The sequence below is a fragment of the Talpa occidentalis genome, unplaced genomic scaffold (assembly GCF_014898055.3).
Source record: "Talpa occidentalis isolate TD23 unplaced genomic scaffold, MPIMG_talOcc4v2.1 talOcc4.11, whole genome shotgun sequence".
NCBI lineage: Eukaryota > Metazoa > Chordata > Mammalia > Eulipotyphla > Talpidae > Talpa > Talpa occidentalis.
Window position 1 is genome coordinate 59,473,661 of NW_023601104.1, and position 15,898 is coordinate 59,489,558.

The following is a 15,898-nucleotide window of genomic DNA, read 5'->3' on the forward strand; positions in this document are numbered from 1 at the left end:
AACTCTTTACCTTCCCAGAACCTGTCCCTCCCACAGTCTTTCAATTCTTGGTTATTGCTTATGTTAACATCTTTGATTCCTCTTTATTTCATATTTATCATCTATTCCAGCTGCAAGTCTTATTGACCCAATTTTCAAAATTTTCATAGAATCTAAATACTTTACCTCATTTCCACCACTGCCACACCAGATAAGCCATTATCACTTTCAACAAACTTTGCTAATTGCTTCTTAACTCATCTTGTCGGTTCACCCTGCAGTGACCCAGGTCTCAGTGTATCATTTAGTATCTGACATTTTCTGGAAATGGTTGGGAGTTTGGGAACAGATTGACACAGAAAAAGTTATATTTCAAGAGGAATGAAGGAGTTGTTGGATTACTAAATACCACGTTTAGTCTACATAAAACTCTGGCCTGATACTGAGAACAGAATGCTGGTAGGATTTCTCTAAGTTCTTTATATTCATGTTTGATATACAATAGCTTATTACAAAATACAGATCTGAAAGAGCAGGGCTGCAAAGTTTCAGAACATTTTAATTTGGAGAATTTATAATGCCTGTTGGAATAGATTGCAGTGGTTACTTAGCTTTCTACAAAGGCATTCTACATGAATAGGATGTAAGCTATACACAGTATGAAGCTGTATATTACGAGATCATTTAAGTAGTATCTTTAGAGGTGTATTATCAGAGTGTAATTATTTTAGAGATAACCTAAAGAGTTGAGTCCCTATTTTGTAAATAGCCCCCCATACTGGAACCCAAAACAAAAACAAACAAAAAAACCCAACAAAACACAAGATCAGATTGGAGTATGTGTGGATCAGCATACCATAAATATATTAGCTATCATTCCATCTTACAGAGGGCAGGTAGTACTTAGGTTTACAGTTTGAAAAAAAATGTTCTTTGTTCTGTATATGAAAGAGTAGAAGAAATGTAAGTGGATGCAGGGAGACCATTTAGAAGATTATTTTAATTTTCCAGGTGAGAGATGAGGGGTACTTATATGAAGATGGAACTACTAAGATATGTGTATAATTAAATAGGTTTGAGAGATACTAAAAAGTAGAACTGATTAGACTTTATACTGGTGACCTTATTCATAAAGTAGAGTGGTGCTATAGATGGCAAGTTATGATTTAAGCAATTCAGTCAATGGTGATCCATTCACTAGGAAGGGAAACTGATAAAGGCATTGTGTGTGCACGTATATGTGTGTGTGGAGTAAGATTATAAATTCAGATTTGAATTTGTTTGGGGGTATTTGTAATAAAAATCAATAGAATTAGTTTACATGCCATTGGATCTAAGGAAGTGAAATTCTGAGGTGCTATCTAGACTGAAGAAATAAATTTGAAAATCATTCCATGCATAGGTACAAATTGGAGGTAGAGGAGTCAGGATGAACTCTAATAAAAAATGTTTAGAAAAATATTAGACAACTACCTAAGCTCTAATACTGAGGATTAGAGTCAATATATTTTTTCTTTGAAGGTCATATATATGGTAAATATTTTTGGTTTGCAGGTTATATGATCTCTGTCAATAACCACACTCTTTGCCACTGTCGTGCATAATTGACTATAAATAATACATAAATGAATAAATGTTCAAACAAAGCTTTATTTACAAAATCAGGAAGAAACTGGATTTGGTTCAGATTATAACTTGCTGATGCATGAACTGCAATTCTGAACCTAAATATCAAGTAATGATATTTAATGAAAATTTAAAAATTATAGTATAAATGTCAGCGCTCCACTTGGTGTATTATGTACTTATGGATGTTATTTCTAGTTATTGTATTAGGCCCTTAATCATAATATGGTGGTCCTTCTCTATTTTCTCTATCTCTTGACTGGTCCTTCTCTTAACTGGAAATCTGTTTATCAAATGTGAATATAGCCGTTCCTGATTTTTTTTGGTTGCCATTTGCTTGTAAAACTCTCTTCTAGCCTTTAACTCTAAGTCTATGCTTGTCTTTGTTGGCAAGGTGAATTTCCTGTAAATAGAAGGCTGGACTTTGTTTTGAAATCTGTTCAGCCACTCAACTTCTTTTGACTGGACAGTTCAGGCCATTTATGTTTCAGGTGATTATTGAGACATAAGTGCTCATTCCCACCTTGGTATGTTCTAGTTTTTTTTTTTTATCTTTTTTTTTTTTTTTGAGGGCTTCCTTTCATGTTTTGTTCATGTTCCATTCCATTTTCTTTTGTGTTACTTGTATTATTTTTTGAGGATTCTACTGAAGTTTGTATATTTGGTGACCCCTTGGATAGTCCAGTCTGTGGCTGGTTCTGATTGACTACATTGTTACTTTCCTCCTCTTTCTTCATATTAAATGATTTAGGTGTCTGTTGCCTCAGTGTTCATTGTTCTGTTGTTTTATAATAACCCCTTTGGGATTTCTTTCATAAGCTGCTTGGTTGATAAGCACTTTCAGTTTTTCCTTTGTAGTGAAGCTGTTTATTCGTGTTTCTATCTTGAGTGTTAAGGGTTGCTGATAAATGATTTTGGACTGGAAATATTTTTCTTTAAGTATCTTAAATATTTCTTTCTGTCCTTCATTGTAATGATTGAGATGGTTTTCAGTGATTATTTCTTTGTATAATTTTTCTGTGTCTTTTAATTCTTATTTTTGTCTTGTGTCTCCCACGATATGGATGTTAATTCTCTTAAAAATTCCCAAAGTCTCTTACACTGATTTCATTAAAAACTTTCTTTTTTTTTTTTAGAGGCATGTTTATTTATTTATTTATTTGTTTGTTTGTTTGTTTGTTTTTTTTTTTTTTGTTTATACAAGCACTGGGTACAGTCAGAAGCGCGGGAGGGTGAGAGAATTCACCAGAGCCAGAGCAGGGAGCAGAGCAGGCAGAAGGACCAAAGTGCACTGCTGAGGGGAGCAGCGGGCGGCAGGAGAGGTCTGCGCGCCATGTGGGACCCTCCTTCTGTGGCTGGGGAGCAGCCGGGGATCGAACCGGCGCCGCAGAGGCTGCGGGCAGGTTCGCAACCCAGCGCTCAACCGCTGCGCCACTGGGGAGGCCCTCATTAAAAACTTTCTTTTGGGTCTGCATTGTTCTATTTCTGTACTGTCCAACAGTGTGTGTGTGTGTGTGTGTGTGTGTAGATACATGTGGGTATATATATCTATATATGAGTTTTATCAGTGTTGCCAGACTATTGCCCTGAATTTCCCTTCTGTCATGTTCTACAACTCTACTGAGTTGAGTTCCCTTCAGAGATTTTTTTTTTGCTCATGTGTTTGTGACGTGTCTCCCCTCCTCATTTTCAATATTTTATGGATTTTAAAGGGATTTTTTTTATTAGCTCTTATCTTTTTACCTGTTGGATTAATCAAGTGACTGGTGGTGGCAAGGGGAAGTAGATGTTAAAGATGGTCAGGGCAGTGGGCACCAAACCATCACCTCCAGCAGACTCAGTAATTGGGACTTGCTGTTTCATGGTGGCTGCCAGAGTTGTGTGGTGTGATCCCCTTCTCCAGGCCAACTCAGCGTCACCTTTTCTTACAGTCTCAGGTCTACTTCCACTCTAGGCTATTCATAAGCATTAGATACAGCGCTGAGTTTGGATTGCAGTTGACTTTTTTTTTGGGGGGGGGGATTGCAGTTCTCTTTTTTTGCACTAGCACAGAATCTTATCCTGAGGTGTCTGCTCCTATTGTTGGTAGGTGCTCAGGCTCTAGTGTTAAGTATTTCTTCATTGAGTGTTGCAGTGTTTTGGATATCTCATCCATTGTTAGAATGACAGGTGTTTTGGATATCTCAGCTTGAGCTTCCCATAGTAACTTCTTCTTTAAGAGGTTATTCTGACCTGAGTCCAGGTATTCTGACCCGATTCAGACTCTAACTGTTCTGTTAAGAGCCTTAGACTCTGTGCCCCCCACCTCTGAAACAATTCATTAAAGCACCCTCAATCCTTGCTGCCTGCTCTTGCACCACCTTATCCAGTACAGCACCAGGTCTTGAAGCCCTGATGTTGGCCTGTGCTAGAGTTAGCTGTAGGGGACTCAGCACTGCAGCTGCCCTTCCCTCTTGTGGGTTGTACTGTTCTGTTCTAATGCAAAACCAAGTTCACTTAATGTTTTTCTGCCCTTTTCCATCATATGAGATTCCTGTTGTGTGCTGTGATCCTCAGATTTTCTTTCAGGGTTTTTCACTTTTTTTGGCTTTGTTTTACTGTATCTGAAGAAGGTGAGCCTAGTGTCTTCACCCTGCTGTGATCAAGCTGGAGCCATTATCTTTTATAGATCAACTCAATCCTTACAGATGATCAACCCAGTGCTTATAGATAAGATCAGTTAAATTTATCAGAATTATTTGATTATAGCAATAAAAAGCTCTTTTATTGCTACAATAAAGAGCTAGTATTCATAATGACTCAAATTCAGTGAGAGGAATTAACTTTTAGAATTTAGATAGAATAATTTAGACTTATTCTAAAAGTAGAGTTAGTTAATATATAAAAATTGGAGGCCATTTTATCTAGGTACTTACATTCCTTTAAATTTTGCTCTTATTTTTAATATCAAGTACATACTTTTAAAATAATAATGTCTTTACTTAACTATTTAAAAATGATTTAAAAATGATTGAATTGAAAAGCAACACATACCTTTTTTCTAAGTTAACAATATCTGTTCAAAACTTTTTCTTTCAATCAAAGTTATATCCAAAGCTGAGTTAGTTTGACTTATTCCGGGATTTCTTAAAGAGTGACTTGTAGTTCACATGAATTAGAGTAACATGCTTTTTAAGTGAAGATTTGTGTCCCCTGACTCAGCTACACAGAATTATAATAACAAGGTGAGAAACTTTAACTTACATTTTACTCATATGCTTACCAGGAGATTTTGGTTCATTTTTAGAATCATTTAGATTTTTAGAATCATTGCTTTATTTCCCTCTAAGATAAAATTCAGTGTTTACTTTTAAAACTATTAAATATTTATATGCTATAATACACCAGAAGAGGGCAGCAGAAAGCTGGAATTTATGGGAAAGAAGTGAAGACTGAGGCGCCTAGGAAGTCACCTAGAATTTGTGAGAACATACAACTATCTGAAAAGGTGTGAGAGGTTGTAACTGCAATGAAGAAACAAATCTGTTAGTTTATTTTGTTAGCTTGTGGAAGTTGGAGGAGTTAGTTAAAAACCACGTGACAAAATGGAAAGCAAGACAACTGGAAAATACTCCCAAGAGAGATTTTGGGGTCATACATAAGCACAAAAATCAAGAAGACAAACACTGAATAGAGAGGCAATAGCATCTATAAATACTTTGTAATATTTCTTGATATGATATGTTTATGAAGTTTTCAGCACTGAAATATTCTTCCAGAAATAACAATTCAGTTGAAGAAGTTTTCATTTTGGGGGGTTGTCATTTTCAAGTTGCATTTGAGTTATTTGAAGGAAATAAAGCTGCCCTCCTCACTAATTATTTCAGATGATTGTTGTTGCCAAAAGAAAATGACTGGCCAAGTTTATTTTTAGCATTTGATTTTTATTCTTTCTTAGGATTTTTATTTCTCTTCTTACACTGTCCATCTGTTCTTGCATGTTATCTATGTTATTCATTAGAATATTAGGTTTAGCCATATTAAATCCCTTTGTTGATAATTTCAACATCTGTGCTGCTTGGTCTCTTCTAATTGTTTTTCTTTTCTTTTTGTATGCCTTATAATTTTTTCTTTTTTAAAGATTTATTTATTTATGCATACACAAACTGAGGTACAGGCCAGAGATGCGGAGGGTGAGAGGATTCACCAGAGACAGAGTGGGCAACAGAACAGGCAGACTGACTGAAATACACTGCTGAGGGGAGTAGCAGGTGAGTCAGGAGAGGTCGGGGATCGAACTCCTGCCACAGTGGCTGTGGATAGTTTCATAGTGCTGTGTCTTAACCCCTTGCACAGCCAGAGAGGCCCTAATTTTTTCTTGATAGTTGAACATGATGTATAGAGTGAAAGGAAATGCTGTTTAAAGGTCTTTAACAATGTAGTAGTGAGATATGGGACAAAGGAAAGTCCTGTGATTAGGTCTGTCTTTCAGTAAAACTATGCCTCTGACTGTAAACTTCACAAGAATTTCTTAGTTTTTGTTTTTTCCCCTTAGGTGTAACAGGATGACTGGACTAGTCCGGAGTTAGGTATTTTTCTTCTCTCACTTGGGAGTTGTTGTGGATTGGAGTTGGGTATCGCCCTTCTCTCAGGTCAGTTAGGCTTTGAAGATACTCCAGCAGGTTAGACTCAGGTTAAGGAGTTTCCCTGAGGCCAGGCTTTCTTGTACAGAACAGAATTTTTTGCTTATTTCAAAATCATTCCTTTTCTCTCTCCTCTACCTGAAGCAGGAAGGGATTTTTCTCTGATATTCACTGTGAGAACCAGGTCTAGTTCTTGGAGGTAAATTTCATTAAAACATGGGATACCTCTGTGAATGGTATCCCCAAGTTTTCAACTCTCAGATTTGTCCATACCTGGCCTCTAGCAATTTGTCATTTACAGTTCAGATTTTCCTTCCATGACAATGGTTCCCATGGAAGGTTCAGATTTGTTTTGGTAAATTGCTCTCTATATCAGCCTGTTTCTCCAATTTGTGGAGCAGTATGACCTTACTCCTCTTAGGTATCTAAAAACAGCTGTTGAGTTTTTAGTTTTTTACTTCTTGTTAGGATGATGTGGAAACTTCCAATGACTTTAGTTGTGGGACTGGAAACCATAAGTCCCAGTATATTCTACAGTGACTTTTCATCCTACTTCAATGTTAAGGCTGCTATAGATGACTATTTTTATAATCCTCTAATTGCAGCCTTCCAAATCTTTTTCCTCCAGTCTCCCATACCTGTGCAAACTCAAATTCCTATAATAAAACTTTTTGTAGTAACTTTTTGTTTTACTGTTCAGGATCAATAATGTATCATGCTTCATACCTCATTGGACCCTTAGTGAAAGGGAAAACTTACCAGTACCAATTCTGCCTTTATCAAAAATTTTAATATTATTTTATCATAAATTAAAAAATCAATATGATTTAAGTATTGACTTAAATATTGTGTATTTTAATTTATGACCTTAACTTTTTGGTGGCCACTTAAATTTTGCTTCAGGGAGACACCCTATGGTTTCTCACCTTGTTAATGCCCTAGCATTTATAAGAAGCTATGCTAGTGTTTTTCTTGCTTACCTTGCACAGTCAGAATAATTATGTCAATGATATGGATCAGAATGGTGTGAAATATCTATTCCTTCAGAGTAAATTATGGCAAGACTAGACTTGAATTTATATATCTTTGAGATAAGATAGTAAGTACTTATTGATGTATATTTTTATTTTCTCAGGTTAAGGCAAACTTATTCTGGTTGTCTTTACTAAAATATTATGTGTGTGTCTCTGTGTGTGTTTGCTTGATTAATAGCTGCATACTGGGTATCAGGACTCTGTTGATTTGTTCCATTAAAGAAATTATATCTGGAAAAGGAGCTGTAAATGAGGTAAAAAATGATTAAATTTACAATAATCCACTGTCATTTTGCAATATCCATTTGTCTTCTTCATAGTCAAAGAGGCAAGTTAAGTGGAGCTGTAGTAGGAATCACACCCCTCCCCCCCTTTTTAAAATTCTTTGATGGTGGCACACAACTTTGTCACTTTCATGGAGTGCAATTTGGTAAACTCCATAAATGACCTTCTACTCTTTCTATTCAACTTCTTTTCTCTTGACTAAGATATTTAATAGTTTAAGATCTCCTCAATTTTTCTGGGTCTCTCTCAGGTATATAGGAGGTATACATGATATCATTAAACTTCAATTTAACGTTTCCTTTTATCAATATATCTGATGCTTGTTTGATCATTTGCCTGCTTAGAGAGGAACCAAGAGGAGCACAAAGTGATTTCCTTTGAGCCCCAACAATTGTTACAATATTTTCTGGAACTGAGGGAATAACTGCAGCAACATTTGGAAAATATCTGAGTCTAACATTAAACAGAGCTATGCCAAAACATCATTAATAAACTGGATCCATTAGCCCCTATTTAGAATAGGAAGCCAAAATTTGTAATTAATATCAGATCAGAGTCATGTTCAGTAAATTCTGAAAAGTCCAGGAATTTCCATATTCCTAAGGCACAATCATCCATAATGAATCTCTATTGGGGTTTAATTCCTCATTTGGAAAAATAAAATGAAACAAATGCTTCTATAAAGGTATTTTGTCATTTACAATTCAAGTAAAATTTTAGTAAACTGCACAACTTCAGTTGTTGTGTCGGGCAGCACCACACTGATAAAGACGGGAATCATGGAGCAGGCTATACAAGGCAGGATGCTGCTGAGAGCAAGATCCTGGCTGCTTTTATTGATAGAATAATCATAGAGCATCAGCTTTGTGCGTTAGGAGGACAAGGAGAAAAGGATGGTGAAACTCAGGAATGTTATCTAGGGCTTGGGGGACATGAGTCTGCTGACCATGTTCTCAGCTTGATGACCAAGAGTCATAATTGAAATTAGACCCCAGACCCCTGGCCATGGTCCTAATCTTATCAACAAGACATTCCACTGATCAGCTTCTGGGATCCCTTGTCATACATCAGTCTTCAGCCCCCCGGGCGTTCCTGGTCATACCTCTTGATGCATACCATTCCCAGAGTGATCAAGCTTTCTGCTCTTGATTGATATGAAAGGTGCCTTGTAAAGTTTGGCTGATATGACTGTGACTGGACAATTCTGACCTCTGTATAGGAATGCAGAACTGCAGGTTACCATAATGGTGGCTGAACAGGCCGCTTAAGTCTAACAGCCACTTAAGTCTAGCAGACCCACAATCAATATTTCAATCCAGTGATGTCAACCATTTGTGGCTCATCACAGAACCCACATGACAAATACATATTTCAAATTATGTATTGCTTTCATGTGTGGGCCAAATTTTGCAGGACTCCCATCTAAAAGGTTGTCCTCTCATCTGGGTTTTGTCACATGAAATGTTCTCAATTTGAATTTTTGTCTTCCTGATGTGGCTATATAACTCTGCTTTGCTTTCCAGAGGATATTTGGTTTTTCACTTCACATCCAATGTACCTCTACTTTTTTGGCACTGTCCTGAGGGAGAAACAGGCTTAGTGATGGCTCAGCTCATTCCTTTCTTCTCATTAGGCTAACTTTTTATTCCTCTTTTTTGATGCCTTTCAAGTCTGTCTAGCACTTGGAGCATGGCAAAAAGTTTATTTTCTCTACTTTCCGAAAGTGAGGTTGGTCTAAGCAAAATCCCATCCGGACCTCTTGTCTACTGCCCCGAATCAGAAAATACCTCAATGGAAAAAGGATGTAGAATGTGAAGTTCTTCTCTTCATACTACTTCTTTCCTGTGGGGATTATTCTCTCTTTTACTTCAAGTTGCTACATTGGTTCCCTAAAATTTTAAAGATACATATTAGTATACTTTCAAATTTTTACTAACTTTCAAAAGGAGTTTTGATATGTTGGAAATTACTCCATGATACACAGGAGCTAATTTTATTATTTGAAAACACGTGAAATTATAGTCATTGATTGGTGCCCTAAATTTCATCCTTATTGACTTATAAAGTAAGTTCACAGACCCGAGTAAAAGGCCAACCTGCTTTATTTTCTACTTGGATGCTTAAAGATTTTGTTTCAGCTTTATAATTCATAAATTCTGAGGTTCATTTTTTCTTAATCAATTTGTTTTTTCCCTGGGAATAACTAACACTCTGTCAATATACAGATTTGGATATTTTGGGAACTCTTAGTTTGCTTCTTTACCCTTTTATTTCTGGCCTCCAATATTAAACACAATTTTTTTAATTTTGAATTTTTTTATGTGTCACCTGTTGCTTTTTGAGAAGTTATCTCCATCTCTTTTCTTTGACTTTTGAGAAGAATTTCAAATTATTTTTCTACATGATTAATATACTAAGGCAAATTCTGTTAGGATTTAATTTTTTAAGTCATTTTAATTTGAAATATGTATTTGTCATATATGCATGTTTAAATTTCAGCTCACCTTTTTGTTATGACTTTATCTCTCATGAACCTTGGGTTGTCTCCATTTAAAAATTTTGAAGAGTTTTTGAAAAGTTGTTCTTTTAACGTTTTCTCATTTAAGGTCTTTTGCTGAGACATTAGGAAACTATTCCATTTTCCATACCCTTTAGTAAGTTTTCAACAATGAACTCTTAGTTTTTGCGTTTTATTTTTTTCTTTCACTTATTAGAAGAGGTTCATCCAGACCAGAAGTTTGTCAAAACACATTTGTCTTGATTATTTTCCATTTTTAAGTTTGTTAATAATCTTTACCCCAGAGTTAGTATCATTGGGGTTAGTATCATTGGGGATCAAAGTTGGCTGCTATGAAATATGTCTTTTGGCAATAAATTGATTTCTTGGGAGAGGCTCTGAAGGTTGCTTCTGAAGAAAGACATTGCATGTAAATTCTCTATTGTGGTGTCTCCTTCCCTGAGTGGAGAAGACCTAATCTCCTTACATTTTTTTCAGTGGAGTAGTCAGAATTTAATACTATGTACCTTTGTTTAATGTGCCTTCCTTGGTAAACTCCCTGATTGACATTCACCTTCTTTCCTCCAGCCTCTCTTCTCTTAGCTGAGCTATTTAAGATGATATCTGAAGACATCTGTTGAGTTACTCAGTTTTACTGGGTCTTTCCCAGGTGTATAGGAAATACCCATGCCATTATTAATCTATAATAAACAATCAATTAAATTATACAGTGACTGCCAAGCATCTATCGGATGCTTGCTTGATTACTTACTGACTTAAAAGAACCAAGAGGGATATGAAATAATATCCTTTGCTTCCTGACAATGTGTACAATGATATTTCAAAGTTCTATCCAAGGTCCCCTACCTAGCAGACATTCAAATAGTATAGCTTGACTGAATTACAATGGGTTATTCCTTCATGCCTGCTTCTAGGATAGTAAACTGGAAGATCATACAAAATTAACAGTTACTAGCATGAATACCACCAGAGATCTTGTTTTTGGTGTATATTGAGCACTTAATTTATGTGAACTAAACATTCTAGATACAATATGCTAGTAATCGTAATTCCCCTTCTCTCTAGCATCCTTCCCCTTCAGTCACCCTCATCCTCCCTACCACTCCAAGGTCACATTTGGTAATCTGTTATTTTTCAGGAATATCAATCTATAAATATTTATAGAAAGGGCAATATTTCTAAATCACCTCAAAAGCCATTCTTTTAAAAACGGAACACTCAGGTTTATTTTAGCTTTCTGATTGTCATATAACTGTTTCTCTCAATAAAGGTGCAAACGATAGAGAAAGGAAGACACATCTTTTGCATTTCTTTTATCTGCTAGATTGCATGGTAGATTGGAGAGCTTATCTGCAATTACATTGTAATATCTCATTACATTTCATTGTTCTTTCTGTTATTATAGTTTCCTCCAGCTATAAGGTGACTATCAATATATGTTTTACATCTCTTTTATGTCTTTAAGGCTATTGTAATTGGAGCTTGACACAGGAAATTTAAGATATCATTTTAAACAAGAAGGAATTTGTATAATTTTATTAGAATTATAAAAATTGTGTATATGTTTTTACTCAGTAATTTTTCTTACCCTTTCTGTCTATTACAAAACAGAAATCATTATAAAAGTTAAATACCTTATTTTTTCTGAGCTCTAGGCTCCTCATAAGAGAAAGAAAACATCCCCTCCCCATGTTAATGTATTTATTTACTTGTGAATTATGTCTTTGTGAATGAGAATAAACTCTTTGAATAAACTCTTTTTTGGTTCGATATTATATTTACAATGTCTAAAACAGTGCTTGAAACCTACCAACCTACAAAAAGAAATCTTTTAATGAATTATGAACCCTCTTTTCTTTTTCATGCCCATAAATCTGAGCCGACCAGATGGAGAGTTGTTATTTAAGAATAAGACCATAAATTCCATTAGTGTAAGCTGGGCATTCAATACACATTTCTTTATCTGTCTACATTTACTGAAGGAATTCTGTTAAATTTTTTCTAGGGAGAAAGGGGAACATAGACCTTTTTTTTTTTTAAGGTTTAGAGGGAGGGACAGTGTTTTGTTCATTTACAAGTTCCTTAAATTCCAATAGAACTTGGGATAGAGGTGATGAGAGGCTGAGACTATTGTTGCGCATCCATCATTAATTAATATAGATTCTTATTCTTATTGTGGGCTTTACTCAATGTGCTGAGAACTGAGTTTTTAGTGAGGAAAATGGGTCAATAATAGAGGTGTTCATCTCTTGGTATTGTGCATATAGGGAAGCAGAAATAACAGCATCACTCACCAAGGATTTAGATGAGTCATTAATATAAATAGTGGTTCTTATATTGTCAAGCAAGGGAAGAAAGTACTTAAATTCCTTCAGTAATCCCATACCTCTTTGAGAATTATAGCTATATGTTTTTTAATTATTCATTTATATGAAATAAGTGTCTATGTATTAAACTGGCGAGGTTTATTTTCTTAGGCTAGTTTTTCAGAATTTGAATTCCTGGGTGGAATTACATACAGTGTTGTTTCTGTTACAGTTTCCTCCAGCTTAAGGGTGACTATTAATATATGTGTTACATCTCTTTTATGTCTTTAAGACTATTGTAATTGGAGCTTGACACAGGGAATTTAAAATATCATTTTAAACAAGAAGGTATTTGTATAATTTTATTAGAATTATGAAAATTGTGTATACAGTTTTTTCAGAATTAGAATTCTTGAGTGAAAGGAGAAAGTGATTTTAAGGCTATTCATTCATAATGCTAAATATCTTTTACCACTGGAATGTCAAAAATATGCCATTTCTCAATAATTTTTAATATTATTTGTGTAAAAGTTGTTTGGAAAAATGCTTTTTATATGAGCCAATTTTTAAACTAACTTGATTTCAACTTTTGTGAAATGTTTCTTCATTTCCTTTACTCATATACACTGGGAAATTAGCATTTTTTGATGATTTCTGGGAGAATTTTATTCATGAAATATTTTGACCCTTTGCCTTCAATAGTTGTAATGTTACCTGTTTTTTTTTTTTTAATTTCATAAGCTATTATAAGCCGTTGAATTTTTTTATTCATGCTCCCTATTTTGTTTGTTTTGAGTGTTCAGTACCTTTGATTTTTCCCCTGATTTTATGGGATTGGTGGAAATTTTACTGTTAATTTTGATCTTGGTTTTCAGTAAAAGAGAAAAATATATTAGTAAGTTAAGCAAATATCTTGCAATTGTGAAGCTTATAAAAAGCTTGTTGTAGCTGTTGATTCTTCACTCTATTAAAGAATAGCCATTTAAATTTTATTAGAGGATAAAAGCTATCCATCCTGGGCCTCCTTGGTGGTGCAAGGGGATAAGTCTCAGCACTATGAAGCTACCAGCAGCCTCTGCTGCATGAGTTCGATCCCCGGCCAGGGAACTAACCCACATGGCACTGCAGACCTCGCCTGTCTCACCCGCTGCTCCCCTCAGCAGTGTATTTCAGTAGTTCTGCCTGTTCTGTTCCCCACTCTGATTCTGGTGACTCCTCTCCTGCCCCACCACTGCACCTCTGGACTATATCCCTGGTCTTGTATGTATAAATAAATAAATCTTTAAACAAAAACAAAAACTATCCATCCTTATTTAATATTAAGGCTAAATATAAAGTGTTTGGGAACTTTTAGAGAATCTGGATTTTTAAAAATATGACCATCATGTAAAATTTTTTTTCAAATATTGTTAATTTGTCAGTCATTTACATAACTATATAATTTGGGGAGGACAACTTCACACCTCCATATGTGTACGCTTTACTCACCTTCCATTAAAACTTCCATGTTGATATCTTCTTCCCTTTCTTCCATTGTCCCTTTTCCCCTCCGTAGCCTCCTGTTCTCTTGTAATCAATATATTTTTCACAGAATCTAAGAATTGTTTCTACTGTGCTTTGCCAGTTTTTTTTTAATTTGTTTCTTTTAGTCCACAAATGAGTGAAATCATCCACTTACTTTCTGTCTTCTTTCATTTAACATAATCAACTCAATCCATCCATTTTGTTCCAAAAGGCACTATTAATTTTTTACATATTTTTAAAAATCTAAATTATGTTTTAATTGAGGTGACATTGGTTTACAACACTGTATGTAATTCAGAGGCACAGAATCAGGCCTTCTCAGATGCATGTCACCAGGCCACACCTGCCACAAATGTACCCAGAGTCCTCCACAACAGTCCATTGTGTCCCCTCCACACTGTGTTTTAACCCTCCTTTTCTCAATTCCATAGTCAGATTTCTAGGGTTTGTCATTGGTTTGGTTTTGTCTGACCCTGCTTTGTTTATCTATATTCTACATAGAAGTGAAACCATCCAGTACTTGTTTTTTTCCTTCTGACATATTTAGTATTTTCCCCTCAGTTCCATCCATGTTGTTGCAAATGGCAACAGTTTTCTTTTGTTATAGCTAAGTAGTATTCCATTATGTATACATAACCATATCTTCCTAAATCACTCTTCTTGAGCATTTAGATTGCTTCCATGATTTGGCTTTTGTAAATAGTGCTACAATGAACATAGAGTTCATACATCCTTTCAAATTAGTGTTTATGTGTTCTTCAAGTAGATACCTAGGAGAAAAATTGCTGAATCATACATTAGTATGATTTTTAATATTTTGAGAAACTTCCATATTGTTTTCCATAGTGGCTAATTCAATCTACATTCCCGCTGATGGTGTAGGAGTGTCCCTTTTTCTCCACATCCTTGCTAACACTTGTTTCTGGTCTTTTTGATTTGAGACAGTCATATCCCAAAAGGCACTATTTTATCTTTTACTTAAATAACTGAATATTCCATTGAGTTATATATACTAGAAAGCCATGAGGCATCATTAAATGATCATGAAAAAGCCAACATTTCCAGATTTTGCTACTGATTTGGGAATAGTTTACAATTTTGCCATGTTGTAAATTTCTAGAGGTTTAAAAATAGGCATTTATAGTATGATTTCTTAGAAATTTGGATAATTTTCTAACTAGTTATTCAACTTTGATATTTCTATGATGCCAAATACTTGAATTGGGAATTTTAGCTCATAAACTGTTAACGAAAAACTATTATATATGTGTAATTTAAATCATGGGGCTATGCAAGAACATAAATTCTGAAATTGCAATTTGAATATAAGCCTTTTAAAGAGGTAAGACTGCAGACTACATTCCCCATGTCCTTCCTGGTTGATTCAATAGAATTGGACCCCTGCTTCACAGATTTGATTATATTTTGACCATATTACCATCATTTGATTTTGCAGAAAAAAAATAATTACTGTCTCCCTTTACTTCCCTAATCTGGTTTCATGCATAAACTATAACACAACAAATCATTTTATTCTAAATTTATCCATAGTTATAACAACAGATAAAGAAATGTAATTTTAATAGCCCTTCATATCTAAACCAATCTATTCATAAAAGATAATCTTCTTATAAACACAAAATCACTGGCAACTGAAAAGAAGATGATTAAAATGAGCTGCAAATATCTCTGACACATCTGGTAATGTTCAGATTGGTAGAGCCTCTGCTAACAAATAATGAAAGAAACTCCTTAAAGATATTTTGAAAGAGAGGACAAAGGTTAGTTCTGGATGGCTAAGGGAAACATGATGTGGAGGGTGAATGTGACATGGATCAATGAAATAGTAACTAATAATTAGATGAGGATCTAAGATTAAGAAAACAATTTTAGAGTATGACTGCATAATTTTAACAATGGCATAGAAAATTTTGAAGTCTGTTCTGGGTACAAAGGTTCTACAACTTTTAAATCATGGCATTAAGTTTATATCATAGGTCATTA